Here is an 8,670-nt window from a genome sequence, read left to right on the forward strand (position 1 = left end):
GGGACACCATCTCTGTTTTGCCTTGGGTGAGTTCTGCATTTAAGCACTGAAGAAAAGTACAGAAACCACTGAGCTGTCAAAAAAGATGCCAGAGCTCAGACACGGATGAGATTTATAAAAACGAAAATCACAAAATACCTCTGTCTCATCCACCCTTTAAAAAGGTAAAGGTAAAGACCCCTGGCAGTTAATCCAGTCACGAATGACTCTGAGGTTGTGGCGCTCATCTCCCTTTACTGGCTGAGGGAGCTGACCTTTGTTTGCAGACAATTTTTTCTGGGTCATGTGACTAAGCCGCTTCTGGCGAAACAAGAGCAGCGCACAGAAACGCCATTTACCTTCCCGCTGGAGCGGCACCTATTTATCTACTTGCACTTTAACGTGCTTTCGATCTGCTAGCTTGACAGGAGCTGGGACTGAGCAACGGAAGTTCACCCCGTCGCAGGGATTTGAACTGTCGACCTTCCTATCGGCAAACTTTAGACTACAGTGCCACCTGCGTCCCTGTATCCACCCTTTACTGTTTGTTTAAAAGAATTCCCCTCACCCTTTCCCAATTATACAAGCTGGTGATGTATGACATATGTTAATCAGCCTCCATTTCCCGTGGCTTCCCCTCTCACAACCCTGCCCTCCTTCAGCTTACTAGTATGTTAAATTCTGTGTCTACGTATTCTAAAAAAAACTGAAGAAAGGATGCGGTGGGAGGGAATAGAAGGAACAACACAAAACACAGTATTGATGGCAAATCACTTTTAACATTACAGACATTATAAAATAGGTGATTTGACATTTCTGCAGCCACCTTCTAAATGTCAGTGCCAACAGCAATGATATCTGTGGGAGGAACCAACATACTGAGGCCTAAACAACAAAGATCCTTGTGGCATTTTGAACTAACTACCTAGAGACCCTCCTATTGAGACAGAAAGGCAGGACATGAATGCTGTTAATAAATAAATAGACAGCTAAAGTCTTGGAGAAAGTCCTTTTCCAGTCTTGAGAGGCACAGAATATATTTCTATGTTAAGGGCTACCTGTCTACCAGTGTTGCCTGAGTGGTCTCCTTTGTGATGTCAGTGGTAATGAAAGGAGCATAGCACCTTAGCTGGGCCTGGGAACTTAAAGGAAAACCCCCCACTATTTTTGCTTCGAAGAAAAAAAATGCCAACTACTACTGATATTGCACTGAAAGTCCCTGAAAGGGACAAGGAGGGAGTTCTGGTTATTAGAAATTAACTCTGCTGAAGTTCAGACACCTTTTCCTCCAGCAAATCGCCTAAGAAAACAACTTTTAAACGATTTGAAATTGTGAACTGCCTGAATGTTATTTCGGAATTACCCGTTTTCCCCTATAACTGTATATTTTAAATCTGACTATTAAACAACCTGCTTTAATGAGGGAAGATTAGATTCAAGCCATTACTTCAATGGCTCCTGATGCTCCTGTCAGAATGACTCATCAAAACAAACAAACCCACTCCAGTGACATTAACAGAGTTATAAGATAGGCTTTAATACAAGATCTATAAAATAAGCCACAGAAGAACACAATATTTGAACAAACTAAGCACGTGTGGGGGAAAATAAACTAGGTTGCAAGTATTTTCAGAATTTGCTCTTAATTGTTTTGGGCCAAAGTAAGTTGTTGAGGTTGGTTGTTGTTTTTTTCATAAGAATGTAGAGAGGACCTTTTAATGCAAATTGCATATCACGTACTGTCAGGAATTTATGTTCTTAATGCCTTTCTTCATCTAGGTCCCTAGGTACAACCCTATATATTATATATTGACTCAAAAGAATGTCCTAATAATGTGGTGTGGCACCTCAAGTGTTGGACTAGGTAGGACATGGGAGAGCAGTGTTTGAATTCTCATTCAGTCATGAAGCTTACTGGCTGACCTTGGGCCAGTCACAGTCTTTCAGCCTAACCTACTTAACAGGATTGCTGTGAAGATAAACTGGAGTGTGTACCACCTTGAGCTCCTTGGAGAAAATGTGGGATATAAATATAAATAATTATGTTCAATGATCAAAACAAAAAAAATACCTTCCAGTAGCACCTTAAAGACCAACTAAGTTAGTTCTTGGTATGAGCTTTCGTGTGCATGCACATGAAAGCTCATACCAAGAACTAACTTAGTTGGTCTTTAAGGTGCTACTGGAAGGTATTTTTTTTGTTTTGACTATGGCAGACCAACACGGCTACCTATCTGTAACTGGAACTATGTTCAATGATGTTTACTCTGCAGTGTGTTTTGGATTGCAACTTTAGAGTATTGTATTTTGAGTTTTTCTTTGACTTACTTAACAAAGTTTGGGCACTCCAGAATTGGTGAGGAACACACAGTCTAGAGGGAATATTATTATGATTATAATTTATTAGGAAATGTCAAGACAATATTGCAAGGGAGGAAATAGTCTTGATGGGGTTTACCCAGCTCGTTACACATTTAACAAGGCTGCAGTTGACACTCCTGCTGTTATGCTACAGAAGGAAAGCTCATTAAAGACCTTTAACTCCTGAAAAGATTTTTTTAAGAAACATGTTTTTTAAAACAACTTCAACAACAACAACTTTAAAAGTAACGCCAGGGGGTGGGGAAGAGTGGTGCTCGTCACCAGTGACATCACTGACATTAACCAAAAAGTGCTTCTGACATGCCAAAACCACATTCCACACCAAGCACGCTGCTGCAATTGACATGCTGTCTGGAAGAAGAAACACTTTCCTTTCTTTTTTTCTTTACCAGCAACAACAAGAAAAGCTATTTATTGCTGGGAAAATGTTATTTCCCCACAAAACAAGTGATAATTTGGCCGACATTTCAGAATGATTCCCAAATCCTAGGCACACTAACTGAAAAAGAGCAGCACATTCCTAGCATAAAAAGGTAAAGGTACCCCTGCCCGTACGGGCCAGTCTTGCCAGACTCTGGGGTTGTGCGCCCATCTCACTCAAGAGGCCAGGGGCCAGCGCTGTCCGGAGACACTTCCGGGTCACGTGGCCAGCGTGACATCGCTGCTCTGGCGAGCCAGAGCCACACACGGAAACGCCGTTTACCTTCCCGCTGGTAAGCGGTCCCTATTTATCTACTTGCACCCGGAGGTGCTTTCGAACTGCTAGGTTGGCAGGCGCTGGGACCGAGCAGCGGGAGCGCACCCCGCCGCAGGGATTCGAACCGCCGACCTGTCGATCGGCAAGTCCTAGGCGCTGAGGCTTTAACCCACAGCGCCACCTGCGTCCCCTCATTCCTAGCATAGAATGTAATAAAACCTACCAGAATGTTAAAAAGGCCCTAGGACATTCTCTGACCAGGCGAGGGGCAGAAGATGGTTTCAAAATTGATAATATAGCCCAGCCTTTACCATCCTAGTGCCCTCCAGATGCTTTGAACCATGTTGTCCATCAGATGCAGGATAAATGATACATTATATTCTGTCCGCACTGTTCTTTCCCTTTTCTCTAGAACCTTTAGCAATTTCACTGCAATTCAACCCTCATATTAGCGGTGACTGAGGAAAGGATGAAGAGCATTTATGCTGATGACATGATTTGCATGTTAACTAATCCACTGGACACCTCACCAATGCTAAAATCAGAATTAGGTCAGTTTGAAAAAATGGCAGGCCTTAAAACCAATCTCAGTAAATCATGGATCATATACCACAATATAGGCCCAATGGAGCAAATTAAGCTTCAGCAAACACCTATTCCACATTGTAGGACTGATTTTTAGGGGTAAAAATCCCATATAAATTGAATAAATTATACATTTTAAATTATACTCTTATAAAAAGTTAGGAGCCTTGGGTTGGTGGGATAAACTACATCTTTCAACTTCATAACTGTGTTTATTCAAATGATGATAATACCTACAATTTTATATCCTTCCCAATTGCTTCTAATTTGACTTCCACCCAATTGACTCAAGAAATGGTAAATGATACTTTAAAAGTTTGTGTTTGTGTAAAAAAAAAAAAAAAAAAAGGTCCAGCCTGGGTATTATTATTTTTTACAGGAAATCAAGGGAGTGGATAGGGGCTACCACATCTAGCCTTATCTCACGATGCATTCCAACGATGTCAATGTAATTTTATCATCACTAAAACAAATAAGAAATGGATTGACCTCAAAGACTAAATGATATAAAATAAAATATGGGTACTCCTGAATTTCCAAAACAATTTTAGATAAAATACCGCAACCCATATACAAAGAACACAATGTGGAAAAGGTTGCAGCGATGTCTATCTCCTTTGTGTTCACCTTTAACATCACTTGGCTTTCACACCCAAGTCCAAGATCCAGCTCAATGAAATCTCATCCTATTATGGAAGAAAAAACATTTATTTAGACTTTGTAGTTTTTATGCTAATGATAAACCAATATCCAAAGAACAACTAACAATAAATACAGGTGACTTGAGACTCTACTGGTTACAATAAATACAGTTCTCCCATTTATTTAGCATATAATGCTTTAATTGCACAAGCCACCAGACCGTTAACTAAATTTGAATTTATACTCTTAAACCAAGGTCATGTAGGAAGAGGCTTGATCTCTACCATGTATAGTATAATGAATTATTACACAACTACAGGCCAATTAGTTGGCCTGAAAACTGCAAAGGAAAGAGGCCTTAATTTCAACATTGAAGACTATGTGGAATGGTATTTGTTCAAGTAAACCCTTCGAGTCAATATCTGCTTATATCTAAGAATACTCTTTGAAAGTACAATATTACATAGATGGCACCAAACTCCTGTTCAGATCTCACACATAAACTCTCAACCTTCCCAGGTCTGTTGGAGGAGGGTGTGCTCAAAAGGGAACTTTTTTCCCTTTATGGTGAGAATGTCCATGAAAGAGATATTTGCAGAAAGTTTCAGATCCAAGCAACCCCACACATTCATTCATTCATTCATTCATTCATTTATTTACTTACTTACTTACTTACTTACTTATTTATTTAATATGTGGGTTAATAATATGAAGCAGTGTCCTTCAAAAGAGCTATTACTTGGATGCTGGCAGCTGCCGGAATTTCTGCAGCACAAAAATGGAAGGCATTAAAGTTGACTCTTGCATTATGGTACAAAGATTTGCAGACTGGTGATCGCTGAAAAAATAACCCACAAACTTTGTGTAATTAAAGGCAAAGATTCTGCAGAGCACTTCTATGCAATATACTGGGACTTTACCAATAATCTACAAGATTCTTTAATAGAAATCTGGACTTCATGATTAGAATATATTGTAAAAGGAATGTATTGGATTATACTTACCCATCTTACATATGTATGCATCTCTCCTGTGACTTTCCAGATTTCCAGGCTGAAGACAGTTGCTCTTTGTTGTTACCTGCAAAAGAAAAAGTATAATAAGAATAATAAAAACTTCCATCAAATCGGATGGAAGTTTTCATCTAACACCTCTGGAAGCCACCAAGTTGGCAAAGGCTGCTATAGTTGTACCTCAACCAATCTCCTCTGAAACTATTCTAGAAAAATATTAGAATTTCTATTCTGGCAAGGAGGACAATTGATCCCCACAAACAACATTTTTCCTGTGCTACAGTATTTTAAGGAACAAATATGCTTTTCATGCTGTGTAGGCCAAGTGGCACCTGTCATGGTTTAACTCTTTACTCTTTCCCTGTACCTTAAGTAGATTCCATTCTCCTACCCCACTTTTTAAAATAAAATATGCTTACTGTATTCAAAAACTAAGTAGGAGGAGGTGTTGCATTTGCAATTGGTATTGTTCACCCCAATCTCCAAACGGCAAGAGACTTACCCAATGCTTACCCAGGTTTCCGGTTTCAGGAAAGAAGCTCAAAGGAGACAGTTATGTCTTTATTGACACACATATATACAACCTGAACATAGGATTGGCATAGAAGGGCTCACAGCATAAACACACCAAACAGATCTTGCCTCCTCATTAGGTTCCCAGGGGGATCCCCAAGCCACAGCTTTTGAGTCCAGCACAGACCAAGCCTCTGTGTCTCCAGCTTCCAGTGATAGCCAAAACTCTCTCTCTCACAGCCCCTCTTTACCTATTGTTTTCAATCCTAGGATGATGTGGGATCCAGTCAGGTGAGGTGGGAAAAGACCTACTCATTTGTCTCTATGACAACAGGACTCACTCTTTAAGATGCTGGTGATGAACATTTAGCTGAGCTAACAAAGGAACTGGTTTAACTGGTTCAACAGGTTTCATCTTACATATTCTAACCCAGGGGTAGGCAACCTAAGGCCCGGGGGGGGGGGGCTGGATGCGGCCCAATTGCCTTCTCAATCCAGCCCGTGGACAGTCCGGGAATCAGCGTGTTTTTATATGAGAAGAATGTGCCCTTTTATATAAAATGCATCTCTGGATTATTTGTGGGGCATAGGAATTCGTTCATTCCTCCCCCCCCCCCCCCGCAAATATAGTCTGGGCCACCACATGGTCTGAGGGACAGTGGACTGGCCCACAGCTGAAAAAGGTTGCTGACCCCTGTTCTAACCCCACAGATACAATATCTCAGGCCTGGAAGGGACCCATGGATATAATCCAGACTGCCCCGCCCCCATTCTATACAGTTTACTCAGCTATACAATGTTAGTACAGAGAATGAAAAATTGTGCAAGAACATTTTCTTTATATTAACTTAGAACATCTGTCCAGTATCTGAAGCCGATGTCCAACTATTTCATTTCCAGAAGTAAGAAAACGATAAAGTACATAATTTGACCCATGTGTTTCCCCTTTAGCAACTTTTACTTGGTTGGTTAGGGGTTTTTTTGGCCAAGGGAAGGTTGCACACTTTGCTCTACCCATGGTCCAATCATGTTACTTCTCTGTGTTAATTCTTAGGTTATACTTGCATGGCTGCACCTATCACAAATAACAGACTTGTTTGTATAGCAAGTTTTTGTTTTGTCCATGCAATAATGAGATCAGCTCCAGCTTTAGTGTACAATATATCTGTTGACCTTTTATAGTAAAACTTTTAACCAAAAACTATTAACCGTTCCACAGGTCCACCTTATGTGGAAAAATTATCCCAATTAGGGCCTTTGTCACCAGGATTGTGGACTGGTTGTACTGCTTAGTTTTGGCAGTGGAAGGCAGTGGGTGATTTTAAATGTGTCCGCTCCGATTGCTAAAATAGATTTAAATGGGTTTTAACACAGCTTTAACACAGATTTAACACAGCTACACTTGAGGCTTTTTTGAGATGTGACTTTTATTTCTTCAGAAGGTCAAGCTAGCTGATTGCAAGCAATTTGCTTCATTTTATTTATAGTCCATCTTATCTCATGGGGTCAGGGCAGGAAACAATCATTTTATCAAAAAATGACAGGCATATCCCCATCCTTGAAGGCATAGGAAATTGATACAAATGGCTTAGGGCTGTTGGGGGGGGCGGAGAATAATACTACTAATAATAATTTGAACACTGGTATGCTTCAAGGTGTCAATAAAAGCTAACCCCATCTCACCTGCTCACACCCACCATAGCAGGGTGTCAGCAGCAGTTTATAGATGATAAATAGATATAGATAGATAGAGATAGAGATAGAGATAGAGATAGAGATAGAGAGAGAGAGAGAGAGAGAGAGATGATAGATATGCCTTAAGCCTATAACTATATGCACTGCTGTTGCCTTGGTCCCTGACATGTCCCTGACAGCCTGCAACAGAGAAGATCATCCAAGATTTAGCACAGACAATAAATTCTGCAGGCAACCAGCTTTCTGTTCCAAAAACAGGGAGAAATATACCTTCTTCTTTAAATAGCTCTTGCATCCACTTTTGGGTTTCACTGTAATCAGACTCAGGCAGTCTTTACCATCTGTATATGTGTTATTTATCAAGAGGGTTTCTTCCCAGCCTCTCCATTTCTAGACCCCACAAGGCAGCTTATGGCAAACTGATTTAAAAATGCATAGCAACAACAAACCAACGCTGGTATTAAAACGGAGCAAAAATGGCAGCAGAGCCCCACAAAAAGCATATAGTTCAAAAAGAACCTAAAAGTGCGGTGCTGATAAAAGCGAACATAAAAGACTCCGTTACGCTACATTCCTAAATCCAGACAAAGGTCATCTGAGGTGTGGTATAAGTGCTGCTCTGCTCCCAGAGAAGTACTTGTGAGGCAGTATTCATGCCACCAAGGGTCCCCAGGTATGTCCATGGAAAGCTTATATGAAGAGAACTGTTGGATCAGACAAAAGGCCCATTTTGTCCAACACTGAGTTGGCCAGCCAGACGCATATAAAGCCTGCAAGTAGGACTTGAGTGCCAAAAACACCTTTCCCCAGCAACTGGTATTCAGTTGCATACTGCCTCCGACAGTGAAGGTAGAACATAGGATGGTTAGTATCCATTGACAGCCTTAGCCCCTGTGCATTTGTCTAATCCTCTTTTAAAGCCATCTAAGTTGGTGACCACCCCAACACCTTGTGGGAGCAAATGCCATAGTTTCACTAGGCAGCGTGGGAAGAGGTACTTCCTTTCATCTGTCCTGAATTTCCCAACATTCATTGGATGCCCCCTTCCCTTTTGATTTCAATTGTTATGCTTTCTCATTTACAAAGTACCTACATTTTTAATAAACTCTGCACAGATTAAAAACATGACAGTCCCCGCTCGCAGGCTTACAACCTAAAAGGCAG

At 40.8% G+C, this 8,670-nt stretch overlaps 1 long non-coding RNA gene across 1 annotated transcript; it reads right to left on the minus strand.

Annotated features, from left to right (window-relative positions):
- Window positions 1–4,006: 4,006 nt before the first annotated feature.
- LOC310846177 lies at window positions 4,007–7,167 on the minus strand. Its single transcript, XR_014565178.1, has 2 exons — window positions 5,290–7,167; window positions 4,007–4,329 (listed from the first exon to the last, which is right to left on the minus strand). It is a non-coding gene; the product is annotated as an uncharacterized lncRNA (long non-coding RNA).
- Between the last annotated feature and the right edge of the window lie 1,503 nt (window positions 7,168–8,670).

The sequence above is a fragment of the Podarcis gaigeae genome, assembly GCF_964106915.1.
Source record: "Podarcis gaigeae genome assembly, chromosome: 6".
NCBI lineage: Eukaryota > Metazoa > Chordata > Lepidosauria > Squamata > Lacertidae > Podarcis > Podarcis gaigeae.